Raw genomic sequence first — 25,700 nt, 5'->3', positions numbered from 1 at the left:
GTCTGTTTCTCGCTTTATTCTTCATCTCAGTCTGAGTCATCACCGTCAACCTCATCTTGGAAATTCCCCCACCTCCCCTACTCTGTCTCTGTCTCTCTGTCTCTCTCTCCCTCTCTTCTTGTTTCTCTGTGTGTCTCTCTCTCTCTTTTCTCATCCCTGCCCGTTTTACTTCCCAAATGCGTTTCCAATCCCTCTCTTCCCTGCCCCCTCCCTGGCACAGGTCGGCTTCATGAGCACGTGTGCAGTGGCCTCAGCACCCCTTCCTGCTCTTGCAGCGGGCGGTTTACATCTTCCACGCTTCCCTCTCCTAATCCAGATCCCAAAATGCCTCCCAAGTGTCCCTTCCAAAACACAGATCTCAGAGGGTCTTCCCGATGCTGAAGAACCATCCGGGACCCCAAAGCCCCGGGGGGCTCCCTTTCCCCTAGTAACACCAATTACCACCGTCAGCATCCACCATCACCCAGGGCCCCGCTCAGCTCTGCGCAAAATTCCCCAGTGAAACCCTGCAACATACTGGGAGGAAGCACTGCCATCTTGGGTTTACGAGCGAGGAAGTCGAGACTGGAAGGGGCCCCTCATCTGTAGGCAGCTAGGAAGCAGCCCAACCAGGAGGCTGGGCAAGATGCGCTCTGTCCCAACGACACTGCCCTCTCCATTTCCACTCAGTGCCACTTAGGAGGTTTAAGTCCTCCCCACCTTCCTAGGGTCAACTGCAAAATGTCCCTCACTCCCTCTGAGGAGTCCCCACCACTAGAGCATGTGTCACCCGGTGGCCTTGGTGTGTCTGTCCTCCCCACAAGACTGATTCCTTAAAGACAAAGGTCAATTTTGCGTCCCCAAGGCCGAGCACAGAACCGGCACGCAGGGAGGTTTCAATGAACCAAGTGGTGGTCAGATAAGTGCTTGCGCGGACGGACGACCACCCTGATCTTGAGTGGTCACACGCCTCTGCCTCGTCCATAACAAAACTCGAAGTGTTTGCTTGGCCACGTTAGACACTTTGGAAGTGAGTTCATACGGGTTAGAGAATATTATCAGAACAAGATTAAATTTCCATCCTCTAAGGTTGGAAGCACCCTCACGGTAAAAGCGTTTTTGCGCTTTTGCATTGTTTTTGCCGTTCTTGTTTACTAGGGCCTGTCGCTGTGCTTGAATGTTAAGCAGATGGGTTTGGGCTCCATTCATAATTTCCCTGATTTGGGAAAAGTCATCATCACAGACGGGGACAGCGGCACCTCCGCGCTGCCAGTGCCCACAGCAGCCTGGTTTTGGCACACGTGGATGCAATTTGACTTCGCTGGTGATCTCTCTGCAAGCTGCCTCTGCTGTGGGTCCTGACGACAACGGGGCGAAGGACAAAGCCTGGGCTCACCCTCCTGGGGGGGACATTGAGATTCCTGGGCATGGTACCAACTCAGCCATATGTCAGCACAGAAAGTAACTGCTTTTTCCATATATGATCATAACTAATGTTGCAAAGCCTGTTTTGCCTGGATCCTTTTACAGGACCTGTGCAAAATATGCTGTGAGCTTTCACTCCAGATTTCTTTCTTAGGATGAATGGCTCTGCGCACACGGGAACAAGCTCTTACTCTCTTCATCGGGGGTGATAATTATTCCACAGGCTAATTCCCCAGGCGTTGAGTTCTACAGGGTGACAGTCTGGCTTGTGCACCGGAGCTGATGGCAACGGGAATCCTAATGGCCAAATACATCCTAATGTTCTCCTTACAATTCTTTCATTTTTTTTCTTTTTTTTTTTTTTCCTGTCTTTACCTTTTAGAAAATGTTAATGTATTCCTGATGAATTCAGTGTGAAAAAAAAATATGTTTATCAGCTTGGGTTTAAAATTTTTATTCATAATAAGAATATGGTCTCATTGCCAACACTTTCCAAAGTCAGTCCCGGAAGCTGGGCCAGCTCTTCGGGGCATCACAAACAAGATGACCACACAGGAGGGTGGCAGGTAAGGAGTTCAGACGCCCAGATGATAGGCTAGCATCTGTGCATCGGGTCCTGGTGCTTGGTTCTTGCCAGGCGTGGGGTTCGAGAAAGCGTGCGCTGAGAGCAGATAACCCTGCAAGTTGTCATTTGGTGACTACATAAGTTGTGCCTTTCGCCAGGGCCAAAAGGATGATAAGTTTGTCACTGCTAACAGGTGCTCGTTCTTTAGAGCAAACCGTGCTTTCTCCTGCGAAATCAAGCTACTGAATTTCTTGCCTGCATGTCCCCATCCATAAGATGGGACTGAGGGAAGGTGGGCTCTGGGGGCCCTGCCCCACGCAGCCTCCTATCCTGAGGGCTCGGATTTCCAGCAAGCCCTCTCCCCACTCCCTTTCCTCAGAAGCCCACTGGTACCCACGCGCGTGCAGCACTGCACTGGACGCGGGGAGCCCACCTGGGCGGCTGACCTGCCCCCAGAGACAACGGCGCACACTGCGGGCCGCGTCCAGCACCCCAGCTGGGTTCTTTAGTTTGTGTGAAAAGAATTCCAGCGTGACACAGCTCTACTCAGTACAAAGAAGTGCTGAAGCACTAGGGGGGAAAAAAGAATGCCTCTGAAAGCAAAGCAGCGGAGAGAAAGGCAGGGGTGGACCAGCCTCCTTCCCCCCAGGGCTCGGCCTGCTCCTCTCCTCGAGTCCCAGCCACCGGGCGCGTGCAACGCCCCCCCGGGCGTCTGGAGCAAACAGTGCCGGCCGCTCTGTGGTCAGATGGGGACAGCCAGTCCTCCCGTTGTTTGATTTCTAAACTTGCATCCAACTCCCTGAGGCCTCTGAGAGCTCAGGGTTTGCAAATCAACACAACATTTAATTAACTGCACGTTAAAGTTTCCATCTTTCAAAAGGGAATTAGGGACAGTGCACTTTCTGAAGCATTCATTAATGAAAAAATAAATACGAAGGCTTCCCAAGTCCGGGGTGGTCTTCCCCATGCTAGGTGGTGGCCCACCCTAATCCTCGGGGTCGGGCCGGGTCCTTCCCAGGAGCGGCTCGGGTCCTCTTCCAGGCCAACGTCGTTAACCCTCAGAGACCCAGTCTTGGTTTCAGCAAACCCCAAAGCCCTCTGAATTATCCTCAACAGTTTTCAGGAATACTCAGAAATGGTCCCAATTACACTGAATCGTGAATACTTTTTTATTAAAATGAAAGGTATATGCACAGCCCTGTTAAGAGAGGCATGAATAGTATAATTAAATACTGTCTGTGTCGCCTCTGGCATGGGTGTGAGCTACTGTCACCCCCTGGGGATGACAAGCACATGGGCCCCCATCACAGAGGACACAGCACAGTCAGCTTGACTTCAGGGAGCAAACAAGAGGAGACAGAGCAGAAGATACCCAGGGCAACTCACCGCATACAGGCTGGCACCTGCCCACGACACCAAAGTTCCCTGCTGCTCCAGGCTGAGGCCACACACACACACACACACACCCTGACCGCGGGTCAGAACACCACGAGTGGAAAGAGCGTCTTTCAGGCGTCGGGAGAGGAAGGTCCTGTTTCCACCATGAACGCGCTCTGCTTCTCTGCTCGCCCTTCCCATCCGAGGAAGAGTGGTCCCTCCCCACACGCCTGCCCACGACGGCGGCAGCCCTTTCCACTAGCGCCCCTGTGGCGTCACTACCATAGGAACTGTTCTGCCGTGTCCTGATACTTAACTGTATATAGAGCTCCTCTCAATAGTCTCAAGTCTTGGAGAAAAGGAGTGGATCTTCTTCAGTTTTACACGCTGCGTTGTGCATATTTACTTGGTCGTGCCCATGTGTCGTTTCCATTATGTGACAGACTCTGTTCTACCTTCAGAGTATCGCCCTGTCCTCCTGGAAGAGGCAAACAAATAATGAAACAGGGAAGGGAGCTGATTACAAACTATAATTTGTGTTAGCAGGGAACATAACAAGAGCCTAAGATATGAATTGATAGAGAGGAAGAGACCAACTTCAAACTGGATCTCCAAGGACAGCTCCTGAGGAGGGGGCGTTCCGGGGTTGGGGGAAGAGGCACAGAAGGAAGAAGGGCTGTAGCAAGCGGGGAGGAAGGCAATTCCGGTGGAGGTCTCCTACACGCAGGAGACACAACCAACGCCTCTCCAAGAGTTGATAAAGTAGATCTAATCAATTCAAATCTAATAGATTCTACTAAATTCTAGCCAAAATATTCTTGTGTATAAACAAAAGCATCCAGTAGGTGGATTCCTCACTTTCCAGGAGGATGGTCCTCCCAGGCTTACCTGAGACAGGGGACCACACCCCAGGCTCTGCGCTCCCACTCTCCTCCTGTACATCTGCTTTCCGATCTCTGCTCAGTGCCCAGCATGACAACCAAAACACCAGAGAATTCTAGGTTCTCACCCACAATTCCTTGACGTTCTTCCTTTCTGTCCAGGTTTTGGGTTTTCTCACCAGCATGGCATCACGGTGAAGCCAGCCTCTCAATTTCTTACATTTGCTTCCTTGAGGTCCTCCGTGGGATCATCCCAAAGCACAAGAATGCAGAGCGAGGCGGACGCAGCCATTAGACCCACAGCTCGTGCTGTGGGTCACTTGAACGTGTGTCCATCTTGTGTCCCCCTGGCTCTCATGGTCACCAGGCCAGTGTCCCTGCCCTTCTCTCTCTGTTCTAGGGCCGAGGGGCTGGGACTCAGCCAGGCACATCCATCCTCCCACTCCCTTTAGAATCTGATCCAAAGGGGATCTTATGTGGAGCCTGAGAGGTAGGAAATGTGTAAGGAGGTGGGTTTTCTTACCTGGACCCTGACTGCGACCCTCCCCAGGAGATAAGTGCTCCTCGGTTATTTGATGATTCCTGCCATGTGCCCAGGAACCTGTGATGTGTGCCTTGAGGTGGAGGAGGGGGAGGTGGGGGGGGCGGGGGGGAGGGGTCTAAACATCTGTATCTGTGTCCCCTGATGCAGATGTGTGGCCACCCCTAGGAACCCCCTTCCTCCTTCCTTCCTCCCCTCTGCCCTTCACCATTTTTTGGACTCAGCCCTGCATTCCACCATCAGGGCTACACATGTGATGATAAACCCTATCATTCCTCCCAAAATCCCAGTCTAGTGGGGACGCCAGGTGGACACAAGGTGGACACACCTGAGAACAGTCATCGCAACTGTGGTCATAATCGGGGTGGACGAGGGATCACAGCCGGTGACCCCCTTACCCAGCCCAGGTTTATTTTTTTGCTCCGAAATATTTTATTAATAAACGTTTCATATAAAAAACAGAAGATAGATATGTGTCACACTGTATAATGCACTGAAGGCATGTGGATGGTTGTAGTTTTTCATTTCTCTACAAAATGAACCAGCCATGATAGAGTTAAGAGTCAGTGTAAATATATTCATATTTTGGGGACTACTTCAACATACAAAGAGCCGTGTTCATTTTTTTTTGTTGTTTTTATACAGCAGGTTCTTATTAGTTACCTATTTTATACATATTAGTGTATATATGTCAATCCCAATCTCCCAAAGGATCGTGTTAATTTTTAACCATGAAGAAAGCGTATAGTAAAATAGACTTTCAAAATTGCAGATAAAAATCTGTACCTCAAGGATACGTTTCAGGCCTTTCTGTGTGCACAGCATGATGTAGAGAGAGAAGAACTGCCTAGAGAGGACCCATCGCATCAGGTGTTAGAGGTCTGGCCCGTTTCAGCTTGCAAGACCTCTCTCTTCCTCTTTTCTCAAGGGGAAAGGCTTCTCAGAGGAGCAAAAGCCAGGATCAACTTTTGAGTTGGTCAAAAGTTAAGAGTGACACTTAGCAAACAGCAAGAATTAAGGGGTACTAGCTACATCAGTAAGCACATTATTGAAAATATAGTCCTTTATGCTGGTTCCCATGGAGGTCCGTGGGTTGGAGAAAGGGCTTCTGATGACCATGCCAAGATCCTGGAAGGCCCTCACCTCTACCCAGCGAGTCCAGTCCAGTTGGTGTGTGTTATGGCCCCAGAATCCATTCGTTTGTTTTACTTCTCTAATGAGGTATACGATAGGTGTGCGATCATTCTCATAGCGTTTATGTGAGAGTCAAGGAGCTACTCTGCTCCACTGAACCATTATCAGAGATCAGCCAGGCCAATGGGTATGGAGGCTGTAGGTCATTCAGCCCCAGGAATAGCACAGTCAAACCCCAACTGGTTGGCCAAATGGTTTCTGCTGCAAATTTCTGATGAACAATATTTCTTTCGCCTGGGCCAAGATTTAATTTGTGCTGCAAGGGGACACTTTCAATTGTCAACAACAAAAGGCGATCTTTCCTATATTCCTTGAGAATAAGCTTCAAAGGTTTCAGCTCCTTTTTAAAAAGCTTTTCAGCTTTATTTTGACGTGGAAGAAAAGTTTTGCATGCATCCTCGCATCCTGTGTTGTGACAGCTGCATTTAATGAGTGCAAAATGATCAGAAAAACATCCTCTGCCATGGGGGTTGCCAACTGGTGACAGGGAAGAGGGGTGCTGTCATCAGAGCAGGAGAGTCATGCACGCATCTGCAGAGGTGGGATTCCTGCCCCGCTGGTCTGTACCCGGCAGCTCCATGCACGGCCCCCGAAGCCAAGTAAGACCTGCAGACCTACATCCCACGGACCCCTCCTTCCAACAGCAGGATGAAGACTCCACCGTGTCACCCCAGGCCATTGTTGCTGGAGGTTAATCCATGTTTCCTTCTAAATTTTCTGTCTTATTGAAAGAAGGTCTTTCTAGCTAATCTAACACATTTATAATGAACAAACTCATGAGAGGGAAAAAAAGAAAAAGAAAAAAGAGCAGACTTTAAACAATTCATGTGTAAAGGCCCCAGTCGGAAAATGAAGGTCTTCTTTTACATATAGGTAGTCATGGTAGATTAAATTATTGTTTAGCAAACATTCACTCCACACCCCAAACACATACAACACTGACTTCCATGGGACGAATTTGCTTTCTTATCCCAAGGATGTTGAGCTTGACGACGGGACTTCCCTTAGCCAATAAAACGTGGGCAGACACGCCACGTGCCAATTTGGAGTCCAGGCCTAAGGTGTGCGTGTTCACACTCACTCCTCTGAGAGCACCCACCTCCACCTTGGAAAGATCACGGGCCAGATAGCTCTAAGCCCTCCAACGATCCTTGCAGAATGAGAGGCAGATGAAACAGACCTGAGCTCCACCTGCAGCCTGACGCAGGGTTGTCCCAACTGGCCCGCACACCTGTGGAATGTACCTGGAGGAGAGCTACCCAACAGAACCCAGCCCGGTTCAGCTGAGCCACAGCTGACCCAAAGCCCTGGAGTGCAAGCAAAAGTAGGGGTTGATTTAAGTCACTGGGATTTGGAGCTGTTTGTTACTTAGCATCATTGTGCTGTTTCATAGCTTTTGAGAGAGGCCACCAACAATGTATGCCTAATTATGCAACAGAAAGAAACGTTCCAGCTGTAGTAGAAGCCCCTAGCTCCATGGACATGGTGTGGTGTATGGGAAAGCAGATAGAGCAAATACTCCAATCATTCAATCCTATTTATGTCAGCAAGATGAACAACAGCTCCAAGCTAACTGCATCTTTCATCTTTTAGTTCCACGTTGGAGTCATGAAGTCACACTTAATAGGTAATATTTCCAAAGCAGCTCCTGGTCCCAACATGCTTGGTTTATTTGTTTTTACCTACCCACACCTTACAGGGGAAACCACAAGTACCCACCTGCGTCTATCTCTTTCTCTGGAGTCTGTTTCATTTCCATGGGCTCCATTTCAATTTCCTGTCGTTCCTCCATCACAGAAAGACAGCAAAAGTAAACCGTCACACTGAACCGTTATGACAATTTACTCTTGAGGAGAGAATCCTGTGGGTGCCTAAAAGCTCACTCTAAGTTTTATTTGCCTAATTTATGCTTCTACTGACAAATAATTAGGGCAGCAACTAATTTCAAAATGCAAATGTGTAATGAGTCTCACTTGTTTTGTTTTGTTTCCAATATCCTTTGGCCCCAGTTCTACTTGTGTTAGAGTCTTAATGGATTTAGTTTAGCAAAGGAATGAAATTATTTTTTCTAATGCTTTGTTTACTTGACGGAATCGGACTTTTTATCAAATATTGACTACAAATGTTTGTTCAAGATCACATGCCATAGAAGTTAATAGGAATGAAAACCTGTAGTACAGAACCATCATTTTTTACGTGTCTGGGGGGTAATCTACTTGAACGGTGACTTAACGGCAGACAGAAGATGTTTATAGGGATGTGTCTGCCTGTATGAACCAACAGTGATCTTCTAGTCAGAGGGAAGATTCCTTTTTATCTCTGAAAATACCACAGAGATCTTCTTCAAGAAGAGAAAACTTTCCAGCTGTAACAAGTAACATTAGCTCTTATTTCTTTTACATCCTCCAGTGCTGGGAAGACTGGGAAGATAGTTAGAGGTCCAACGAATGCTCCTTTCAACTGTTCATTCATTCACCACCTAACACCACGTGAATACTCTGTGCTGGATCCCACAGGACCTGCTCTCGGGGTTCACAGTGTGCTGGGAAAGTCAGACAGGAGAACCTCTGCATATTTTCGTCATCACACTACCTGGCGTCATTTTATATGCGTGTTTATTATCTTTCTTCTCCACTAGAATGTGAGCACCACGAGGGCAGGGACTGTGTTTTCTCACCATCCAAGCAGAGCCAATGGCAGGAGAGGCCCTCAGTGAATATCTGTGGCCACTGAAAGGAGAAATGTGGTATTTTAGAGACGTGAAGAGGAGAAAATGAGAGGTCAAAGGAGAGATGCCCTTCTCAGCAGAGGATGGGATGGAAGGTGGATTGGTCAGAAAGGTACCAAAGAGGAGGCTGCCCAAAGAGCAGAGTCAGGGATTTCCCTGGTGGTCCAGTGGTTAAGAATCCACCTTTCAATGCAGGGGACGCGGGTTAGATCCCTGGTCGGGGAACTAAGATCCCACATGCCGCGGAGCAACTAAGCCCGCGTGCCATAAACTACAGAACCCAGGCGCCACAACTAGAGAGAAGCCCGCACACGGCAACGGAGAGCCCGAATGCCGCAACTAAGACCTGATGCAGCCAAATAAATGAATGAATCTATCAATTAATCAATAAATAAACAAACAAAGAGCAGAGCAGATGTAAAGCCACAGAGAAGGAGGTGATCTGGATGGCTTTGGGAACACCAGGGAAGTTTCCCTGGAGCAAGAGATCCCTTGGGGAATGGCAGGTGCTGGGACTAGACAGGTAGGGAGACCCAAAGCAGGAGTCACCTTATACCCCGATGGGGAGCCTTCATCTTTCTCCGTAATCGGTGCATCTTTCTCCGTAATCCATACACCAATCAGAGTATGACTGATGGAAACAGGTAAATGCCAAATTACTCACTAGTGTGTACACTGAAGGAAAACATTTGTCCACTTTTGGCAGACACTTGAAGCCCTCCTTTATAACAAATATGTAATATTTTTCCACTGATAGGCGACTTGGCTTAAGGGTAAGGCCATGGCCTTATCCACCAACTCAAAAGAGTACTCAAGCAACACACGTCAGATGTAGCTAGATTTTTCTTCCATTCTCTACATATTTAAAGGAAAATCAGCATTTTGGTCTGAATTATCTGAAGAATCCCACAATCCTTCCTTTGCTTTTTGTAGACACTCAAGGGAGATAAGAAATAAGTATCTTTTCTCTCTCTCTCTCTCTTCTTTTTTTTTTTTTTTTTTTGCAGGATCTTTAGTTGCGGCATGCAAACGCTTAGTTGCGGCCTGTGGGATCTAGTTCCCTGACCAGAGATCGAACCCGGGCCCCCTGCAGTGGGAGCACAGAGTCTTAACCACTGGACCACCAGGGAAGTCCCAAGAAATAAGTATCCTTAAGACTAAACATGACTCATATAAAAAGTCTACTTTAAAATAGCAAAGTTATTTGCCCCTTTTTTCACCCATGTGAGAAAATATTTCACACACCGAGAACTAGTGAGAGACCATCAAACAGGCAAGTTTTTTGGATTGCTTTCTTTTGTTTCACGGACTTTTCTGTTTTATTAGGAAAAAACCACTCAGTGGAGCAAGTAGGCAGAGACCATCACTTGTCTTCTTCCTGCCGCAAGCCGAGGTCATCAGTAAGTGGGAGCAGGCCACCTCTGATTAATTATGAATTCCTCTCATGGCCACGGACTTCAGCCCAAGGATGACAAGGATTTTTGAACTTCAAAAAAAAAAAAAAAGAGGAGGCATCACAATAAATATTTCACCGTCTCGTCAGCCCGGTTTGCTAAGCCTGAGGGTCTCGCCCAGCCTCTGGAGGCTGCCACGAGAAGCCTCCCCAGATGCTCCCTTCCAGCAGGGAGGTGGCCCAGCGTCTGTATTTGGGCAGCCCTGCTGTCAGGGAAGAGGTGAAGGAGGGGTCACTCACACCTGCTGAGGGAGCGGCCTGGACATCCCTCGCCACCCCTGCCAGCCCTGTCAGGATACTTAACCAATTCCTGAATTGGGTGAGTTGACCAGTGATGGACCAAGCCTTCATCTGCTAGGTTTATACTCTGTTCCAGACAGCGATGGTCAGGGAATGTGCGGATGGAGAGTTCCAGAGCAGCAGGAAGCTGACCACCCTCACTTCCCCATGCAGACAGAAATCCTCAAAGAATGGTGTTGATTGAACAGATATTGGGCAAGAGCATGACAAGGGCCTCAGGGGTCCTTCATGTGGCCCCGCCGTGCCCCTCCTTCTGAGCAACGTGGCCCCATGGTCATCAGTAACGAGGGAGCCCGTACGCTTGTGTTACTAGCTGTTGGTGTAACTTTTTAAATTCATGTTACTCTTATAATTCTTCATATACTGGCATGTTCTTCCCCCTCTGGATCACACCTATATATTTTAGTTTGTCCTTCCACTAGTCTTAAACCCCATCTCTTCCTTTAAGGAGATCACAGTGGCTATGATCACACCATCTGTTGCCAGAAAAGAGCTTGAACCTAAAGTGAAATAAGACAGAACCTCTCACCCTTACGAGAGATTATCCTGCCACAAATAACCCTTGGAAGTCAGACCAGCCAAGCTAAGACTCTTGCAACAGCTATTTCAGAAGAATTCCTGTTTGGGTTTTTTAAAACCACAAAGCCAAGATGTCAGAGGTAGATTTGATACTCCTATAGCTTGGCTGCATAAAATACGCAGGGTAAGCTGCTGACAGAGAATGTCCTGCTCGCAGCTCCTCCAAGGTCTGAGAAGGCCACGACCAGGGTCTGAAAGCACAAGCCCTGAGTTCACGCAGGAGATTAGAATGGGTTCAATGTGACTCCGCAGAGGATTCAGGCAATTCCGATTTGCTTAGCAATATCAGAAAAGACAAAAACTGGGGCCTGCCGTGCATTTTTCATTTTTAAGAAGTGAGGAGTTTCCAGTGCTGTAGGTAATGATAAATCATTTATTACAAAATGACCAAGGCTTCATGGTAGCTTGTATCTACTAACAATCAAGTTTTACTAAAAATAGAATTAAAACATGAATGAAAGATAAATCATTTTGTAAGATCCTGGATTTCTGTGTGCGTTTCTCATAAGAAATTCTATGTCAGCCCCATAACTTTGAATTATTAAATCCAGAATTTTATAATACTGGTACAAAGATGGAACCATTTTACCCATAAAATAATAGTTTTAGGCAGACACTTTTATTACTTTAACGTTAATAAGGAGGAAATCTTTTGATCTGAAAAAAAAAACTCTCAAGATAAAAAGATAAGTAAGATTCCATTGCCAATTACCTAATTAGAAAATGTCCAAACTGAAGTTTTGATTTATTTTTTTTTTCAGCTAGCTTTCATGGGCCTCCAACAGAAAGCTTTATGTAAATTTTCCCTTTTGATTTGTCATTTTCATTAACATCACTGTGATATATAACTAATAACAGTTAAGTGTAATTATGGTAGTATTTAGAAAAATAACTGTGGTAAGACAGCATTTCGTGATTGATTCTGTGTTGTTCCCCTTGTGTTTTATCTTCATCTCTGCCGGTTCATGGCTTCTCCAAAAAAGAACAGAGCTTGGGTATCACAAATTTCAGAAAGGACAAGACATTGCTCATGCTTCACATCCTTACAGTTTTGTTCCACATTGTTTCTCCTTCATTTATGATCTAATTCTTTAGGCATTTATCTCTGAACGGAATTGATTACATCTATAATAAAGCATTGATAAAATGGCCTTAGGTTTCAAAGTATGGTTGACTCTAAAAATAAAACTCCTATTCTGGGCTTCCCTGGTGGCACGGTGGTTGGGAATCTGCCTGCCAATGCAGGGGACACGGGTTCGAGCCCTGGTCTAGGAGGATCCCACATGCCGCGGAGTAACTAGGCCCGTGAGCCACAACTACTGAGCCTGCGCAACTGGAGTCTGTGCTCCGCAACAAGAGAGGCCGCGATAGTGAGAGGCCCGCGCACCGCGATGAAGAGTGGCCCCCACTTGCCTCAACTGGAGAAAGCCCTCGCACAGAAACAAAGCCCCAACACAGCCAAAAATAAATAAATAAATAAATAAATTTTTTTTTTAAAAAACTCCTATTCTACCAATTGCCTGCTAAGTGTAGGTATCATTCTGTTTTGTTTATTGGGTTGTTTTTTTTGGGGGGGGGTTGTTGTTGTTGTTGTTTTTGTTTTGTTTTTGCACCAGTAACCAGAAATATGCTTAAGATGTACATCCAAGTTGTATTTTCTAAGACTCAGAAAATACGCAGGATCAGGGGGTGGTATTGGCAACCAGGGGAACGTGGAGTTCCAGCTACTATTGTTTTAGTATCGTCTCACTGCTGAGTCACCAGACAGAGCCATTTCACAGAAAAGAATAAGAATGAATTTTGGGGGGACACATAGGAGGTTACTTAGGGATTTGAAAAGAGATTGAAAAAGGGAAGAGTCCAAAGAAAACTTGGAGAGAAGTTTTACAATAGAGGGCTGCGTGATTATAAAAGAATGGAGTCGTGTTCTCCTAAACAAAGCACAGAATGGTGCACGCTTGAAGAATCAAATGTGCTATAAAATTAAGAAATCACAACATATAACATATGGACAAAAATCCCAACCCACACTTTTACTGAAAACTGAGGTTATTGTCAGAGAGCTGAAAGTTGGGAAGAAATATTTAACAGGACCCAGGAACCAAACAAAGAAGGACAGAAATATATCACATTAACAAAATGAAGGACAAAAATTATATGATTTTCTCAGCTGACACAGAAGAAGCATGTGAAAAGAGTTAACGTCCTTTCACGATTTAAAAAACAAAAAATCAACAAACTAGGAATATAAGGAAACTACCTCAACATAATAAAGACCACATATGAAAAGCCCACGGCAAACATCATACTCAATGGTTAAAGACTGAAAGTGTTTTCTCTAATATCAGGAACAAAAGAAGGATGCCTGGTTTCACCACTTGTATTCAACATAGTACTAAGAAAAAGAAGTTAAAAGCATAGAAATTAGAAAGGAAGAAGCAAAATTATCTCTGTTCAAAGATAACATGATCTTATATGTAGAAAACCCTAAAGACTCCACACACGTCCCCCCCCAAAAAAGCTGTTAGAACTAATAAATGAGTTCCCCAAAGTGGCAGGATACAAAATCAACATACAGAAATGATTTGTGTTTTTATACACTAACAATGAACAATCCAAAAAGGGAATTAAGAAGACAAAATCCATTTGCAATAGCATCCCAAAGAATAGAATACTTAGGAATAAACCTGACCAAGAAGGTAAAGACTTGTACACTGAATGCCACAAAACATTACTGAAAGAAATGAAAGAAGACACAAATAAATAGAAAGACATCCCATGCTCATGAATTGGAAGACAATACTGGTAAGAGATCAATACTATCCAAAGTGATCTACAGATCCAACCAAATTCCTACCAATCCCAAAGGCATTATTTACAGAAATAGAAAAAAAAATCATCCTAAAATTCATATGGAATCTCAACAGACCCAAAACAGCCAAAGATATTTTGAAAAAGTACAAAGTTGGAGGACTCATACTTCCTGATTTAAAAACATATCACAAAGGTACAGTAATCAAAACAAAACAGTGTGACACTGGCATAAAGACAGACATATAGACCAATGGAATAGAGTATAGAGCCAAGAAATAAACTCTCTTGTATATGGTCAAATGAGCTTCAACAAGGGTGCCAAGACCAGTCAATGGAGAAAGGACAGTTTCTGCCACAAATGGTGAAGAGAAAGTTGGATATCCACATGCAAAAGAATGCAGTTGGACCCTAATTTTACAACATACACAAAAATTAACTCAAGATAGATTAAAGACCTCCATGTAAGACCCAAAACTATAAAACTCCTAGAAGAGAACATAGGGAGAAAGCTTCATGACGTTGGACTTGGCAATGCTTTCTTGGATAAGACACCAAAAACACAGATAACAAATGCAAAAATAAACAAATGGAACTACATCAAACTATAAAACTTCTGTACTTCAAAGGAAGCATTCAACGGAGTGAAAAGGCAAACTATGGAGTGGGAAAAAATGTTTGTAAATCACATATCTGATAAGGGGTTAATATCCAGAATCCATAAAGAACTCCTATAATTCAAGGGAAAAAAAAAAACAGCCCCTTAGGATGGCTACTATTGAAAAAAAAGAAAGAAAAAGCAAGTGTTGGTGAGGATGTGGAGAAATTGGAACACTTATGCACTGTTGGCGCAAACACTATGGAAAACAGTAGGTAAGTTCCTCAAAAAGTTAAAAACCAGCAATCCCATTTGTAGGTATCTATTCAAAAGAATCTAAAGCAGTGTCTCAAAGAAGTATATGCAAACCCATGTTCATAGCAGCATTATTCACAATAGCCAAGAGGTGGAAGAAACCCAAATGTCCATCAAAATATGAATGGATAAAGAAAATATGGTGTGTACATACAATGATATATTATCCAACCCTAAAAAGGAAGTAAATTCTATAACATACTATACAACATAAATGAACCTTGAAGACATTACACTAAGTGAAATATGCCAGTCACAAAAAGACAAATGTTGTATGATTGCACTTATGTGAGGTATCTAGAATATCCAAACTCGTAGAGACAGAAAGTAGAATGACGGCTACCAGACGTTTGGGGGAGGGAGAAAAGTGGAGTTGTCATTTAATGGTTATAAAGTTTCAGATTTCTAAGTTCTGAAGCTCTTTTTCACGACAATGTGAATATACTTAATGCTGCTGATTAATGCTGTATGATAAAAAATGGTTAAGATGGTAAATTTTTGGTTATGTTTTTTACCACGATAAAAAAATCGTTAAACAGCAAGGCCCTACTGTATAGCACAAAGAACTGTATTCAGTATCCTATGATAAACCATAATGGAAGAGAATATTAAAGAAAAGAATGTGTATATATATATGTGTGTGTGTGTGTGTGTGTGTGTGTGTATAACTGAATCACTTTGCTGCACAGCAGTAATTAACACAACATTGTAAATCAACTATACTTCCATTTTTAAATAATTAATTAATTAAAGGAATCATACAATTTTAAAAATTGTTTAATTTGTAATTTCTTTTACAAAGCAGGGATGGTTGCACTGGGAAAAAAAAGCCCAGAACGAGTGAAAGTTCATTTGTGGGATGAGGCGCTCCAAGGGCAGCAGTGAGGCCTGCACGCCAGGGAGGGGCGTCAAGGAAACCTCAAGAGGAGAAACAGCTAAGGTCACTTGCGGCAGCAACTTCCATTCTGTGATTCCCAGGAGCCCAGTGGGCAGCTGGGGTGGCAGATGATCTGTGGAAGGAAGACCTGTCTTCAGGAGGGGCAAGGAATTCGTAGTGCCCCTGGGGCCCCTAAAGTTAGACTGGAAAAGCCTTTTCCACCTCTGGTCTATGGGTCACCAAAGGGACCCCATGGGTTGTGAGGAGAAAATATTAGAACTTCTACATCTCCGAAAAATTCTCATTATTTTGAATTTTCACCTTTATGTATATTTTATAATGTATATCGTCTAGTAGCAATAGTAGCGGTGCACAATAAATAAGAAATAATAGATTAGCAAGCATATATTGGGAATTTATGCTCAAAATATTTTAGTGGTCACGGTGAGCAATCTAAAAAAGCCTGGCGATACGTCCTCTAATAAACTCCTGTATTTGTAAGTAGGACCAAGAACCCCATGCCTTTGGGGATACCCATTGCCTTCGGTAGCAAACCAGCAGGATGGCAGGAGGGGAGAAATAAGATGGAGAGGGAGCTGGGTAGGTAGGGCCAGGGTTACTGGGTGGAATAAACTGCAAAGGAAGAGAAGAAGCAGACAAGAGCTAGAAGGACAGGGAAAGGAAGGCAAGAATTTCCAAAGGGCTGAGTGGTGATTGTAGAGTTTGTTGCCAAATGGCAACTTTGATCAGACTTATCTATGGTTTCCCTTGGCCTCCACATGCCACGCTCTTCCCTTCAGAAGGCAAAGCAGACTATGAATAAAAAGGGTCTATCCTCCGGGAGACAGAGTTTATGTCCGTACTTGGTTTATTAATTCCCTGAATCTGTCTTAAAGGGGACCTGGGGCGTGGTAGCACCCTCAGCTGGATATTAGGCTCTCTAGGGACCTTAAACTCACAGGCACGCATGCATGCATACACACACACACACGTACACACATGCACACGTACACACATGCACACGTACACACACGCACACGTACACACACGCACACGTATATGTGGCCACACACATGTATCCACATGCACGCATGAAGTCCGTGTTTCCAAACACCGTGGATTTATATGTTTCAAGTCTTAATTGTTGAAATGTTCAATGTAATGTCTCTAGCTAGTAAAAATAAATAAGTAAAATTTTTCACGGTATGTCACAGGCTGTATGATTCTATTTACATGAAATACCCAGAATAGGGATCCACACAGATAGAAATCAGATGAGTGGTTCAGGGGCTGGGGGAGGGGAAATGGGAGTAAGGCACAGGCATGGTAAGTTCTTCTGGGGACATGAAAAAGTTTCGAGGGCTTCCCTGGTGGCGCAGTGGTTGAGAGCCTGCCTGCTAATGCAGGGGACACGTGTTGGAACCCTGGTCTGGGAAGATCCCACATGCCGCGGAGCAACTAGGCCCGTGAGCCACAATTACTGAGCCTGCGCGTCTGGAGCCTGTGCTCCGCAACAAGAGAGGCCGCGATAATGAGAGGCCCGCGCACCGCCATGAAGAGTGGCCCCCGCTCGCCGCAACTGGAGAAAGCCCTCGCACAGAAATGAAGACCCAACACAGCCAAAAATAAATAAATAAATAAAATTTTTTTAAAAAACAAAAAGAAAACAAAACAAATAACTCAATTTAAAAAACAAAAACAAAAAAAAAACCAGGAGTGGTTGCACATCATTGTGAACCGACTGAACGCCGCTGATGTGCACACTTTAACGTGGTTCATTTTAGGTTATATGATTTCACCTCAATTAGAAAACACTGTGCACCAGGAAAGCCCCTTTCCGAGGTCTGCGTGTGGGTGTGCACGGGAGGGAAGAGGGCTAGGGTCTCGGGCGTTTTGACCGAGGGCCATGCCCTGCCCCGGTTCGCGGGCCGGCCGGAATTACACCCATAAAGCTGGTCTCCCAGACCGATGCTCCTCCCATAAAATGACGATGGAGCCACAGTGACGGTGTGGAACCCTCCGCTGCCTCTAAGTAATTTGCGCTGGTTGAAATGGACGTCAAAGAGGAAGCAACCAAAGGGGAAAGGAGAGCACCTGCGAGTACATGCTTGAGAGCGGTGGCCCTGGGCAATGCGCCAGGAGCCAGGACTCAGGGGGTGGTGGCAGGTGCTTCTCCCCGCCAGCCCCTCCCCCAGGTTCCGCCTGTCTCCTAACCCCCCCCCCGCACACGGTGCCCGGTGAGGCCAGGGGCCAGGTCTGCAGCCAGAGCCTTGCAATCCCGTCGGAAGCAACATGGGAGGTGGTGGGGATGAGACCTGGCCAAGGCACCCGTCGTCCACGGCTCAGCCTTCTCTCTGAGCACCCCACAGGACTCCCTTACCCAAACCCCGTGTAGCTGTGCGCCCTGAGACAGGTTGTGCCGAGGTCCAGGGCTGAGCAGAGCAGACCAGCCCTCGGGGCTCCCTTAGCTTCTGGTCTGAGGCCTCGTCCCTCGGCCCGACTCCATCACCTGAGAGCTGTCAGAGGAACAGAATCCCAGCCTCCGCCCCAGACCCCCTGAACCCGAATCTTCTCTTTACGTGACGCCAGGCAATTAGAATGCACATTCAAGTTTGGGAAGTGCTGGTTTAGATGCTCGTTTCCATGAATGAGAGTCAGACCAGGGGCTCCAAAGACACGCGAGGTGGGCTCCCTGCCCTTGACTTTCATGAGAGCTGGCGCTGGAGAAAATAACTCTTCAGCTGTGAGATCGCAAAGGGATCTTAGGGCTCATCTAATTCAACTCCCTCACTTAGCAATGATGACATGGAAACCCAGAGAGGTCACGCGATGGCTCAGGGAAGAAGCCAGAACTGGAAACAAGCATTCTGCCCACAAGTTCACTGTACCCATCACAGGGCTGAAGAAAGCCAGGTAGCAGTGTCTGTAAGAGAAAAGGTGACAGAAACAAGACTGCTGGGACAGGGGGCCACAGCACTGCAGACTCAGGGGTCCCTCAAAAATGTCGGGGGCGGCAGATCATTTCCGCAGCCCCTTCCAAGTCTGCTCCTTGACACCGTCAAAGTTGATCCAGATAAAGAAATACTGACCCCCTTTGGCTTCTCAGCAAGAATGTGCTTTCATTCTAAGAGTGATATTCTGGTCCACGAGACCTACCGGCACAGGGAGATGGCTCAGGTGTCATTCTGTCTCATTTCTCCAGCCGGGCTCCAAAAGTGAATCCAGGAGTCTAAGACACCCCCATAAGGTTTACCCCAAGGTCCTCAAAACCTTTGGCGAGAGCATCTTAAAGGAAGCAGGACACCCTCTGTGAGGATGTGTGTGGATTACAGCGCACTGCATACAGACAGGCTGCCCCAGTCCGCTGACCCACCCAAAGCTCCTCCCTAAATCCAAGCTCCGAGCAAAGATTGTCAAGGATGCTGACAGCCTCTTACTCCTCCTTTCTACTAATCTGAAGTACTGGACCACTGTAAAATTCAAACTGAAATCAACTTGAGAGAGTCCCCGCAAGAGTCAGCACATTTTGTCTAAAACCAGATAAATTAACAGTGAACACAGGCAGCTACTGGACCCGTAGTATCTGAGCACAGTTTGCTGAGCGGGGGGGCAGGAGGCTGGCAGGCCTGAGCCGGAGGTGTGTGATGGGCCTGCTGCCGCCTTTTCTTCTCCCCGCCACCCCCCGCCACCGCCCCAGTAATAAGTATTCAATTTGAGAGAGCTGATGGAAAGAGACAGGAGTGAAAAGTGGGCTTGACACATTTATGAGAAGGATTTGTCCTGGGCTTCTTAAGTATAGTGCCTGGAGTTTTTTCAATCATACGAAAAGTAGGAGGGAATGAACACCTGTTTCATGTTTCCCAAGCACGCTCAGATGGTTAGACGGATAACGCACCATCAGGAACAAAAAAAAAAAATCATGGGAAAAAATGGCTTGTCAAGTAAACAAAAATTGTATACTGTTTGCAATCTACAAATAGAGAAAGAGAGACAGACACCAAATCTCCAGAGGATAGAAGTACTGTTTCTAGTTGAATTCACATTGAAGGCTCCAGAATACAGTTTCTGACATTGGAACAGAGAGTGTTTTTATGATGGATTTTTTTAACCCTTTTCCTAAAAGATGAGATTTGGGGATCACAACTTGCTCTGTGCTTTCCGATAGTGGTAACAAGTAGAAATAGTATTTGCCGGGTCCATGAGCTGGTGTTTCCTCAGAGGCAGATGGAGTTGAGGATTTGTTACTTGATCTAATGACGATGGCTTTCCAATAGCCAGACATGCACGGCATCATTGATCAGTCTGCCCTCTCCTTGTTTGCACTGAAACACTGCTCAATTTACACCAATTAAAGAATGCTTGGTTTGGGTATTGAAGAATCATTAAGGGATGCAAATCCCCAAGGGCTTCTAAAAATGACATCTGACTAGAATGGTGATTAAAGCATGAAGGCGGCATTAGTATTTGAACAGTTTGACTGATATACAAAATCATTACAACTCCTTTCCAGGAAGAGTGACATTGGGTCAATGTATGTACTTGCCTGGTCACCCTAAACAAATCTGACAAGTCTAATTTTAAGTAATTGCTCAGAGTTTAGTGACCACCTCTGTCCCCACAAGGGCAGCTGTCTGGATCACATCTTGTAATTGAGATGTGTCTTTAAACTCTATGTGTCAACCCAACATGCAAATGTGCTCTCAAAAAAGGTTAGGGGTTAGTGATGCTCTGGTGAATCATTTTCCAGTCAAATTTCCACATGAAAACTCTACCGCAGCCAGTAGTCAACTCCTCAGCTGATGCTACCCCGTCACATGTAGGAAAGACTGGATGTTCCAGCCACATCGGACTCTCCAGTTTTAGGGACCATCTCAAAGTGTGTTCTCTGCACCAGCAGTGTCAGTATCGCCTGGAAACTTTCTACACATGCAGAGCCTTGCCCCCTGCCTCCCCCGAGACCTGCTGAATCAGAGACACTAGGGCGGAGGGTCCTACCATTAAAGCTTTAATAAGTCCTCCCCGATCTAAAGCCCACTCCGGTTTGGGAACCACTGATTCAGACCCACTGAGCCTCCGTATCTGCGATGAAGTGGACGTCCCGTGGGTTAGTGATTTGCCTGAGGCTGTGCAGCCCAAATGGCTGTGGAGGGCAAATATGCAACTAAGCATATTACGTTCAAACCATGTAATCCTTGACTTTCGCTGTTCAGTTAAAGTTTTGAAAATACTTTGCTGCCCTGTCTTTCCGTGCAGCTCTCTGCTTGTCCCTGAGAGCGTGTGCACGGTGTCCTGGAGGGATGCCTGTTTCTCCTGTTCCTCCTCCTGGACCCGGAGATAGAGACCCCCAGCCCGGCAGCCGGGTGCGACCACTGGGCTAGCCGTTGTGGAAGCGTTGTCAAGCTGGAGATCTCATCGCCAAGGCGAGAGCCCTGAGAGGTCCCTTCTTTCGTCCACGGGGCTCGTGGGTACCCATGTGGACAACAGCCCTCCATCACCAGGGGTCCCTGAACCACCGTGAGGGACCCCCACTGGCTGTGTCGTGAGAACCACAGATGACGTGAAGCCACAGGCACTTGGGGAACGTTTGTTACCACTTTATAACCCAACATCTCTCGGGACCCTTTGGGACTTCCGGACGGTCCCCTTGCACCATTAAAAGGGAGTGATGCGGAGGACAGAGAAGCATCTTCTCTATTTGGAATATAATTGAATATAATAGGATTTCCGGGAAGGCATAAGGACAGGAACCGAATTTGAGTTACTAACCAAACAACAGTTTTCTGATTTAATTTTTTTTTTTTACACGTATCTTTTGCCACTTTATCCCAGTCTGACAACGCTTGAGCTATAAGGAGCCGGTTAAGCACGAGCAAGGAAATCGAATCAAAACTGAAAACTAAGGGCCGGCTCATTTGCAGGCTCCAGGAGCTTGAGTTCCCGGTGCCTGAGCAGGCAGCTCAGCCAGACGGTGACAGTGTGAGAAAAAAGGTTTGTTCCAGCTCGCCCGGCTCCCAGCAGATGGACAGAGCTGGTTCACACCACTTGCTCCCATGCTCTTTGCTTCCTGGACACCCAGGCGCCCAGGTGAGACCGTGCACCCAGCACCCCACGCTCCCCTCCCCTCCCCTCCCCTCCCTCTCAGTCCCTCTCCCCGCAGGGATGCTCAGCCTTTCAGCCTTTCATGCTGCGCCCTGTGCGGGGCAGGGTTAAAATGTGCCTCTGAATGGAGAGGAGTAGACAGGAAGGATTAATAGCAGCGGCAGAAGAGTGATACAGCCCGAGCAGAACAAAACGAGGGCGACCCAGACGAAACAAAGCCCCACAATAGATCAGCTCTGAAAAGTCATCGGGCAGCTTTGAAACCCAGGCCTCTGCGGTCCCGGGCAGTTTCGCAGCCACGGGCTTTCAAGACACATGAATGGAAACGGAACAGTAACTCTTTCTACCAACCCTTTTCAGGGGTCTTGTCGGCCGAGAAGGATTTACCATTCAATTCCCATACTTTTATGTGGGAAATTAGGAATTGGCTCCTGAAAAAGAAATTGCCTTTTTAAACTCTCATAAATTGTGGCGATTTTATAGATGCACCCAAATTTCTTCTTTCTTCTCTTCTTCCCACTTAGAGTTCATTTTTTTTTTTTAAACTACTCATTAAACACACACACACATACATTTCCATCTTCCCTCTTCTCTGGAATATTTTCTGCAGAAAATCTGCAACCAAAGAGGTATCTCATCTTTCCGCTCCATGTACTGTTTGGTTTTGGTCCTTAACTATTTTTTCATTTTATCACAGTTCATCAGAGACCCAACTACTTTTTTGAATAAAGAGACCTATCCTTTCCAGATATTAATCACTGCATATTTGGAAAGGTGGCAGGTGTTGGGCAAAGCTGGTGCAAAGGTCAGAAGCAAAATAGGATTTTCCTTCTCGGAAGCCAGCAGTGTTTGGCCATGTTCATCTCATTCACCTTCCCTATCTGTTTCCACAGGACAGAAAGGAAGACTTGAAAACTGAGAATTCCCAGCCTGGGACTCAGTTCAGCCCAGCTTGGGCTCTGAGCCGGCACATCTGACATGGCTCTCCAGGCCTCTCCCAGGGCGCACACAGGGAAACCTTGCCCCAGGAAATCCAGCCGTGTTTGACCCCTGCTTCCCCCTTCCCTCCCCTGCCCCCAGGAGAGCCCGGCTCCAAGGCCAATGCCCGGGAGCAGCTGTGGTGACCGCTGGCCATTCTCCAGGGTGGTCAAGCGCACCCCTCGGAGATGACTTCAGGGTGAGAGATGGAACGGGGGAGGGGAGAAAGGAGGATTCCCCCCCTCAGCCCGTCTGCAAGGCCAGGCTGGGGCACATAACCATTTCCTGATGTGTAGAAGCTAAAACCTGGACTTCCTTTCTCATTAGATTGTTCAGATATGCAAACACTAACCCAACAAAAGGAGTCTCGCAATATACTTCACTTGGTCTGTTTCAGATCCTGATATCACTCCTCTAAAAAAAAAAGAGAAATCAAAAATAAATAAATAAAATAAAGAGAGAAATCAAACAATTTCCTATTTCTGAGGACAGTGTTAAAAACCTTAGAAATTTGCAGTATATGTGTATCAAATCCACACACTGTAAACCTAAACTTATACAATGTGATGTCCTTTTATCTCCATGAATCGGGGGAGAAAAGAAAACCTTCGAAAGAAAATCCCAACAATAACTGCACGGACATCAGAAAGTCTGGGAACTATGCTGTTTCCTTCCTGAAATAACTCACTTGTTCAGAGTTATTGCAGAAGGAGTCAGGATACTGCTCTTCAAGAGGTAAAATCACACTTAAAAAATTGATATTCACGGGAAAGGATGGTCCTTAAACACGGACTTCACTTGCTTGAGAATAATAGGTAGGCGGCTTTTCTAGGCTGGGTAGGTTTTATACATTACCATTTCCATTTCCTCCTTTGCTGCCTCTGCACCAGAGGTAGAAATTCCAAAGTCCAGGCCCCTTAGACGCTTTCGAAAGCCCCACTGCAACTACTCCAACCCCTTTCACCAGCCCCGTCCACAACCGCAAACCACGAACGTGGACCAGAGGACGGCACCACCGAACTCTCACCAGCCTTTCCCCGCCTGCTTGCAACTAGACGGCAATGGTCTAAGAAACCTTCTGGCAGCTTAATTCTTCAAACTACTGGCTTGGACTTATTTTTTTAATGAATTCAAATACTGTGTGATTAGAGAAATTCTTCAATGCTTTTTTTAAATAAATTTTCGCAATCACCACTGCCAGGACCAAGATAGCCTGCGGCAGCTGTGGGGAGCCTTACCTCTTCAGGGTCCTTTCTCCAGAAAGCAGTAGAGGTGACCTTATACAGGAATCAGGTGACTTGTCTGTGTCCCTCCGCACACAGACACTCCTTGTGAACTCAACAGCTTCTAGGGCACAGAGAGTGAAACCCAGATCCGGTCCCACTGGTACTGCCCACCTCCTAGTGCATTCTCCCCTCCTCCACCCCTGTCTTCAGTCCCTCAGATTCTTCCTTGTCCTAGGGCCTTAGCACATGCTCCCCTCTGCTTGCACGCCTGCCTTCGTGTCTCCTTTAGGGCTCAGCACGTAGGCTTCCCTGAGCACGCTGGCTAAAGTAGCTTTCTCTCGCCCATTTGTCTCTCCCCAGCCCCGAAGCTACATCCGTCACAGCAACAGAGCCCAGTCTGTAGGTGGAATGTCTTAATTTAATGCCCGTCTACTTGTTTTGGTCCATCTCCCCTACTAGAAGGTAGGGACACAGTTCCAGGAAGATAGAGACATGGTCCTCCTGTTTACCATCACCGGTAACGTGCCCATGGCTGGTACACGGCTGGTGTTCAATAAATACTTATAGAAGGAAGGAAAGAAGGAAAACAATGAAGGAAGACAAGATATTGACTTGAAATCAATGCTCTACTTCCCCACCCAGAAATGTCTTGTATTACTCAGGGTAAAAAACCTCAGCTCTTAGATTAAACAGACCCCAAAATACAGTGGCTCACAAGATCGAATTGCTTTCTCTTTCACATAACTCTGTGGAGTGGACCGTCCAGGCTGGCAGGGTGCTCCGTTTCACACGGTGATGAAGAGATCCGGATTATTTCCCTATCGTCGTCCCACTGTCCTGCGGGGTACCGCGCATCTGCTCGGTTTAATGGGGGGGGGGGGTCGCCAGCACATCCGGGTTCCGGCCCACGGGGAGAAAGAGAGAAAGACTAGGAAGAGCGATGCCCGGTGAAGACAGGAAACAGGAGCTGTTCCCATCAGTTCTGCTCACGTTTTATGGGCAAAAATGTAATCTTAGGTCCAGACAGGGAAGCTGGGAAGTAAAGCCTCTAGATGAGTGACTTCACATCCAGGGAGAAAAGAAGACAGCTTTGGAGAACACTGGCCGTCTGCCGCGGGTTCCCAGACTCCTCTCTGAGTAGAAAACATCCTGGGGCCTGTCCAGGGAGCAGAGCCTGTGTGCAGACTGTCTTTGATTAGAGGAAGAAGACCCCCTACCCAGGATCCCCGGCCACACGGCGGAGGTGTGGGGAGCTCGAGGGGCAGCAGGACCTCAGGGGTGGCAGTCACTGCAGGGGACGTCAACATGCCCAACCCTCCCCTTCCTCGTCGGCTCTGAAGCTCAGAAAATGTCCAGATGCATTTTTGTTTTCACACCTAAATTTTCCCATTCAGCTCTCCGCTCACCATGCAAGAACATGCAAGCAGCAGGTGACCAGGGCTCGCACTGCCCTAATTCGAAGGAAGGGAAATGGACAGACAGACTGCTTCCATGTCCCCAAGACAATCCTAGTTTAGCAGCTTCCTTCCGTGGGATCTTGAGCAAATTACTTATACCCTTAAGACTCATTTTGCTCACCTCTAAAATGGGAGCTAAAATACCTTGTCCCATGGTTATTATTAGAATTAATTTAGCTCATGCAGGTAAAGACCTTAGTTTTTTAAGAAACACCTGGCGTACAGATATCAATTCATTTTCTTCTAGTTGGTGGCTTTTCTCTTGCTAAATCCCAGCCTAATAAACCATTTCTCTTCCTCAACCTATTCAAATTCCC

The 25,700-nt window shown here is 46.4% G+C and overlaps 1 long non-coding RNA gene across 3 annotated transcripts in view; it reads right to left on the bottom strand.

Moving 5' to 3' along the window:
* Positions 1–6,922: 6,922 nt before the first annotated feature.
* The window catches only part of LOC118905674, a 31,923-nt gene continuing 13,145 nt past the window's right edge, over positions 6,923–25,700 (bottom strand). For 2 of the 3 annotated variants that reach the window (XR_005022313.1, XR_005022316.1), the window contains one exon: positions 6,923–8,691. This is a non-coding gene — a long non-coding RNA (uncharacterized LOC118905674). Of the gene's footprint in view, positions 8,692–24,891; positions 25,083–25,700 lie in introns of those variants that run through there. The other variant, XR_005022315.1, reaches the window with a different exon arrangement.

Source organism: Balaenoptera musculus, chromosome 13 (genome assembly GCF_009873245.2).
Source record: "Balaenoptera musculus isolate JJ_BM4_2016_0621 chromosome 13, mBalMus1.pri.v3, whole genome shotgun sequence".
Taxonomy (NCBI): Eukaryota; Metazoa; Chordata; class Mammalia; order Artiodactyla; family Balaenopteridae; genus Balaenoptera; species Balaenoptera musculus.
Note: the sequence above shows the minus strand (reverse complement) of the source record. Positions and strands in the feature narration are given on the sequence as shown.